Source organism: Capra hircus, chromosome 3 (genome assembly GCF_001704415.2).
Source record: "Capra hircus breed San Clemente chromosome 3, ASM170441v1, whole genome shotgun sequence".
NCBI classification, from domain to species: Eukaryota; Metazoa; Chordata; class Mammalia; order Artiodactyla; family Bovidae; genus Capra; species Capra hircus.
Genome location: NC_030810.1, coordinates 87,054,488 through 87,062,036, shown reverse-complemented (window position 1 = coordinate 87,062,036; position 7,549 = coordinate 87,054,488).

Sequence of the window (7,549 nt, the reverse complement as noted above, 5' to 3'; positions counted from 1 at the left end):
ACATGTTGACACCACTTGTTCTTAGGACTGATAAGAGGTTGGAGTAAGTGATGTGCTGAGATAAACCTCTTGTTTTCTTCAGTTCAGTTTAGTTCAGTCGCTCGGTCGTGTCCGACTCTTTGCGACCCCATGAACTGCAGCACTTCAGGCCTCCCTGTCCATCACCAACTCCTGGAGTCCACCCAAACCCATGTCCATTGAGTTGGTGATACCATCCAACCATCTCATCCTCTGTTGTCCCCTTCTCCTCCTGCCGCTAATCTCGCCCAGCATCAGGGTCTTTCTAATGAGTCAACTCTTCGCAGCAGGTGGCCAAAGTATTGGAGTTTCAGCTTCAACATGAGTCCTACCAATGAACACCCACGACTGATCTCCTTTAGGATGGACTGGTTGGATCTCCTTGCAGTCCAAGGGATTCTCAAGAGTCTTCTCCAACACCACAGTTCAAAAGCATCAATTCTTCAGTGCTCAGCTTTCTTTATAGTCCAACTCTCACATCCATACATGACTACTGAAAAAACCATAGCCTTGACTAGAAGGACCTTTGTTGACAAAGTCATGTCTCTGCTTTTTAATTTGCTGTATAGGTTGGTCATAACTTTCCTTCCAAGGAGTAAGCGTCTTTTAATTTCATGGCTGCACTTACCATCTGCACTGATTTTGGAGACCAGAAAAATGAAGCCAGCCACTGTTTCCACTGTTTCCCCATCTATTTCCCATGAAGTGAGGGGACTGGATGCCATGATATTAGTTTTCTGAATGTTGAGCTTTTTCACTCTCCTCTTTCACTTTGCTCAAGAGGCTCTTTAGTTCCTCTTCACTTTCTGCCATAAGGGTGGTGTCATCTGCATATCTGAGATTTTTGATATTTCTCCCGGCAATCTTGGTTCCAGCTTGTGCTCCTCCAGCCCAGTGTTTCTCATGATGTACTCTGCATATAAGTTAAATAAGTAGGGTGACAATATACAGCCTTGACCTACTCCTTTTCCTATTTGGAACCAGTCTGTTGTTCCATGTCCAGTTCTAACTGTTGGTTCCTGACCTGCATACAGGTTTCTCAGGAGGCAGGTCAGGTGGCCTGGTATTCCCATCTCTCAGAATTTTCCACAGTTTATTGTGATCCACTCAGTCAAAGGTTTTGGCATAGTCAATAAAACAGAAATAGATGTTTTTCTGGAACTCTCTTGCTTTTTCCATGATCCAGAGGATGTTGGCAATTTGATCTCTGGTTCCTCTGCCTTTTCTAAAACCAGCTTGAACATCTGGAAGTTCACGGTTCACATATTGCTGAAGCCTGGCTTGGAGAATTTTGAGCATTACTTTACTAATGTGTGAGATGAGTGCAGTTGTGTGGTAGTTTGAGCATTCTTTGGCATTGCCTTTCTTTGGGACTGGAATGAAAACTGACCTTTCCCAGTCCTGTGGCTACTGCTGAGTTTTCCAAATTTGCTGGCATATTGAGTGCAACGCTTTCACAGCATCATCTTTCAGGATTTGAAACAGCTCAACTGGAATGCCATCACCTCCACTAGCTTTGTTCGTAGTGATGCTTTCTAAGGCCCACTTGACTTCACATTCCAGGATGTCTGGCTCTAGGTGAGTGATCACACCATCGTGATTATCTGGGTCGTGAAGATCTTTTTTGTACAATTCTTCTGTGTATTCTTGCCACCTCTTCCTAATATCTTCTGCTTCCGTTAGGTCTCTACCATTTCTGTCCTGTACTGAGCCCATCTTTGCATGAAATGTTCCCTTGGTATCTCTAATTTTCTTGAAGAGATCTCTAGTCTTTCCTATTCTATTTCTTTGCATTGATAGTTTTCCTCTATTTCTTTGCATTGATCGCTGAGGAAGGCTTTCTTATCTCTCCTTGCTATTCTTTGGAACTCTACATTCAAACAGGTATATCTTTCTTTTTCTCCTTTGCTTTTTGCTTCCCTTCTTTTCACAGCTATTTGTAAGGCCTCCCCAGACAGCCATTTTGCTTTTTTGCATTTCTTTTTCTTGGGGGTGGTCTTGATTACTATCTCTTGTACAATGTCACAAACCTTCGTCCATAGTTCATCAGGCACTCTGTCTATCAGATCTAGTCCCTTAAATCTATTTCTCACTTCCACTGTATAGTCATAAGGGATTTTATTTAGGTTATACCTGAATAGTCTAGTGGTTTTCTCCACTTTCTTCAATTTAAGTCTGAATTTGGCAATAAGGAGTTCATGATCTGAGCCACAGTCAGCTCCCAGTCTTGTTTTTGCTGATTGTATAGAGCTTCTCCATCTTTGGCTGCAAAGAATATAATCAATCTGATTTTGATATTGACCATCTGGTAATGTCCACATGCAGAATCTTCTCTTGTGTTGTTGGAAGAGGGTGTTTGATATGACCAGTGCATTCTCTTGGCAGAACTCTATTAGCCTTTGCCCTGCTTCATTCTGTACTCCAAGGACAAATTTGCCTGTTACTCCAGGTGTTTCTTGACTTCCTACTTTTGCATTCCAGTCCCCTATAATGAAAAGGACATCTTTTTGGGGTGTTAGTTCTACAAGGTCTTGTAGGTCTTCATAGAACTGTTCAACTGCAGCTTCTTCAGCATTACTGGTCGGAGCATAGACTTGGATTACTGTGATACTGAATGGTTTGCATTGGAAATGAACAGAGATCATTCTGTCTTTTTGAGATTGCATCCAAGTACTGCAGTTCAGACTCTTTTGTTGACCATGATGGGTACTCCATTTCTTCTAAGGGATTCCTGCCCACAGTAGTAGATATTATTGTCATCTCAGTTAAATTCACCCATTCCAGTCCATCTTAGTTCGCTGATTCCTGGAATGTCGACGTTCACTCTTGCCATCTCTTGTTTGACCACTTCCAATTTGCCCTGATTCATGGACCTGACATTCCAGGTTCCTCTGCAATATTTCTCTTTACAGCATTGGACCTTGCTTCTATCACAAGTCCCATCCACAACTGGGTGTCATTTTCTCTTTGGCTCCCTCCCTTCATTCTTTCTGGAGTTATTTCTCCACTAATCTCCAGTAGCATATTGGGCACCTACCGACCTGGGGAGTTCATCTTTCAGTATCCTATTATTTTGCCTGTTCATACTGTTCATGGGGTTCTCAAGGCAAGAGTACTGAAGTGGTTTGCCATTCCCTTCTCCAGTGGACCACATTCTGTCAGGAATGAGGAGCTACCCTACGTCCAAGGTAAGGAGCAGCGGCTGCATCCAAGGTAAGAGAAACCCATGTAAGACGGTAGGCACTGATAGAGGGCATCAGAGGACAGACAGACTGAAACCACAGTCACAGACAACTAGCCAGTCTGATCACAAGGAACACAGCTTTGCCCAGCTCAGTGACACTAAGCCATGCCGTGTGGGGCCACCCAAGACGGATGGGTCGTGGCGGAGAGGTCTGACAGAATGTGTCTTGTTTACCTGGAAATAAAATCTTACCTACTCCCTCCTTCACCGACAGCTGCTGCCCCAGGCTCACGAAGGTCAGTGTTAGGACACAGTTCTGCCTCTGGAAGGTAGCCATTCTCTGTCAGCATAAGCCTTAAATTCTAGCTCCCCCTTCACTAAAATTCTTTACACACCCAGGTTTGAACCCTGACTCCATCACTTACAAGCTATCTGACCTTACAACTCTGCTCAGTCATTCATTGTGTGACCTGAGATAAACCTCTCTTGGCCTCAGTGTCTTCATCTAGGAAATGGAGACGTTAATCTTTCTCACCAAAGTGTTGAGGACTTAATGGGATGATGCCTGTGAAGTGTTTAGCACAGGACCTGAAGGTAATCAATGCTATTGGTATTAGCATTAGTATTAGTATGATCTGTCCACTCACATGGGACTGAAGCAGTGGCACAACAGTGGTGCAGTAAACTTGGAAGTCCCAACGCCAGACTTAAGTCCCAGCTCTGCCATTCTTGTGCTGCGTGATTTTAGACAAAACCCTTGTGACTTTTTTCTTTTGACAAAGGCAACGACAATAATCGCTTTACCCAAGGAGTGGTTTGAGGGGTCAAATGGGTGACATGTGGGGGTCTTTAGGGCAACAAGCAGCACAGAATCAGTACTGGTTATGAAAGAATGCTTTGGGATCATAGGCTGTGGGATGTTGGGAGGCTCTGCCTGCGTGGAGCTGCAGAAGGATGAACAAGGTCCCAGATAACCGTAACTCTGCAGTAGGGCTTGCAGCTCACTCATCTCTGTTACCGTAAAAGGAGAGGTTGTCAATCTTCTTGGCCTCAGGCAAGCTTTACCACCAGACATGGGGAAATTGAGGCTGGAAATTGAGACATGGTGGGTCTGCTGGGGGACCCCAGACAGCATCTCTCATGGTCTCTCTTGTGCTAGGTGGATATTCAGGCCCCTGCCTGCCTGACTGGGAGACCTTGGGCAGGTAGGTTCTGGCTGGATTTCAGGGCCAAGTCAGCAGGATGCTTTCCATCTGCATGTGGTTCCTTAGCTGTTCACACTCATGCAAGCCTGTGTATGCCCGTCCGTGGTCACAGAGTGTTGGAACCACAGACCTGACCCGGAAGCTGTTCTATCCATTTTGTCTCAAAGGAGCAAACAGAGGCTTAGGCAGGCAAAGTCACCTCCTCCAAAGCCACACATGATTGGCAAAGTGCGGGGGGCAGGGGCAGGACTCAGGAGTGAGACCTGACTCTGGATTGCCTATGTTCTCCCTGGTCAGAGTAGCAGCTGTGCTCCCTGCTGACTATTGGCGGAGTCATGTCCGGAGCGGGGTCTCGGGGGAGGCATGGAGGAATTTGGAACGATCCAAGATTTGGGGTTTTAATGGTTTCCTAATGTAGCATCATCAAGAAGGCAGCGCTCAGCTGACCCTGGAGGAGGGCACAGGGAGTACCAGAGGGATTCTGCTTGCCAGAGGAATGAAGCAAGGGTGGGAGGAGAGAGATCGAAAAGAGAGACATGGAGACGGATGGCAGGAAGTGGGAGGAAAGCCTCATTTGCTCATTGTCGAAATGTCATTTCCTTGAAATTATTTGACAAGCAATTTCCCCTTGAGATCTCTTCTACGGAGTTGACTTCTATTACAAAAGACTCCTTTCTTTCTCTTTCATTTTCTTTCTTTCTTCCTCTCTGTGTCTTTTCCTCTCCTCCTCTTTCTTTCTTTCCTCCTTCATTCCTTTCTTTTCCCCTCCCTTTCTGTTCCACTCCTTCCTCTTCCTTCTTTCTCTCTCCTCTCTCTCTCTCTCTCTCGTTCTTCCACTGAAATGGCCCAGGGCTCTTTGGGAAATGGACTGGGGGTGGATAGAGTAGCCTTGGAAGCTTGGGGCTGCAGAGGAAATGCCACTTTCCTGTCCTCATGCTCCTGGCAAAGAGCGGCAGAGATAGCCAGCGTGCGCTAAGACCCCCAGCTAACCCATCTCCTGTGCTACCCACCAAGTTCTTTTACTCTGCGGACTGCCCTCCTAGTCATGCCTTCTCCCTTTATATAGAGCAGCAATGGTGAGGCAGGGGACAGCAGGAAAAATGGTAGTGCAGCTACAGCCGCAATGGAGGGACCCTTGAACTGGGTTTCTCATCAGTTAAACAGGAATGGTAACTCCCAGCCACGGCTACTGTGAAGACCTGGTATTTGGTAAACTTCCAGGTGGCAACATTTGATACTTTGGAAAATGACTGATAGAGTTGTTGAGACCAGCTGTCCCCCTTGTCCCTGCAGGTACAAAAACACTTATGCTGGCTTCAGGGCCATGCCACCAGGAGTCTTGCCCCTGGAGGGCTGGCTTTCTGGGAAGCTGTCTGTACCAGGGGCCCAGCTCTTTCGTCTGCCCTGAGCTTCCTGCCAAAATGAGACTGTGCTCAATCTTCTAGAGTTGGACAGGTTCTCTCAGCTGCTCATGAACTCCTCAGAGCTGATCAGTCTATCCTAGAATTGAAGAAGCAATTTATTTGCAGTGAATTTTGGCTTCCCAAGTACACTGCCTTCCCCTAGAGTTATAACCCCTTAGCTGAGGGTCCTTCTAGAATGAAAGCTTATCTGAACTTTCATCGGAAAAAAAGAATCACGAAGAGGATCATGTGTCTACTGGTTTCCAAGCAACAGACAAGCTTACTTCCTATCTTTGGCCCTGTGTGACTTCAGAGCAAATAAGTCAGACAATTACCTGGAAACAGGAAGTGAAAGTCTATGCCATCTGTAATCATTTGTTAATACTGTAAGCATTTTTGAAATGTCTGCTGTGTGCTGGGCTCTGTGCTCATCCTGATCAGGTGAATCACATGTCCTCCCTGCTCACAGACTGCCAGGGTCCCGACAGACACCGTAGGGACAAGCCCGCTTGAGGCAGTGAGTGGGATGATGGGGAAGTGTATGAAGTGCCCCCGAACCACAGTGACTGGGCTTCTGGATGTCACTGAAGGGAACCAGAAACCTGGAGCAGAGAAGAGTCTGAGGGTTGGAAGAGTTCTAGTCCCAGAGGAACTGGGGGGCAGACCCCTTTCTCCCATCTCTTGTGGCTTAAGATTACTCCTCTCCTTTATTCTCTGGTTTGCCCAGTGTTAACTGGGAAGTCCAAAAGGAGGCTTCCTTATGCGAGAGCCCAGCTAGGTAGGGTGGGAGGGCCCAGAGCAGGGACATTGGTGGGAAGGCTTCCACTCAGATTGCCCTGTGTGAGGAGAGGAGAGGCGAGACTGACTCGCACTCCAGTCTGCAGCTGTCTCGTCTCTGTGGCTGCCCTCAGCCCCGGGCCAGGGTTCTAGCCCAGCCCCAGGTCCTTCTGCCGGATGGCAAATCTCCTTTCCACTGTCTGATGCTGTGCACTTTTCCCCCAAGGAGTAGGAAGAGTCTGAGCAGCCCTCAGGAGTGGAGTGGTGAAGTGTGATGAGTAAGAGCATCAACTCTGTAGCCATACTGCTTGTGTTGAAATCCTAGCTCTGCCTCCTGCTAGCTCTGAGTCCCTGGGTAGTTTGCTTAACCTTTCTGTGCCTCAATTCCCTCATCAGTAAAATGGGGATAATAATGGCATCTTCCTCATAGGGCTTCTGTAAAGTTGCTGCTGCTGCTGCTGCCAAGTCTCTTCAGTCGTGTCCGACTCTGTAAAGTTGAGTAATTATGTATAAAATGCTTAGGACATTGGCTGGAACATAGTGGGTCCCATATAAGGGGGAGAGCTCTAACATTGTTAAGAAATAGTGAGGCCAAGAGGGCACTGTGCCTGTGTCCAGTCTGGGCTACTCCAGGCTCCATTAAAAGAGGACTCCAGCCAGGCGACAATGGGGGCGGGAAGGGGGCAGCACATGGCCAAGGCTGCTTCCACCCCAGGAAAGCCCCTCTTCTACTGTGGACATTCCTCTGGATCCTGTTGTGAAGAGAGCCCTGTTCTGGGGGCCAGAAGGGTGCTGGGTTGGTGGGGCTAGGCCTCATCCTGGAGCCAAGCGGGTGGACAGGGCCTGTGCTCCCAGCTCCCACTTGGAGTTGCTGACGGGAAGAGGAATGCAGTTTCTTGGGAGCCTCTTTCCTTCCCCTAACCACAACTGGCCCACAGAACCACAACTACCAATCGGTCCAT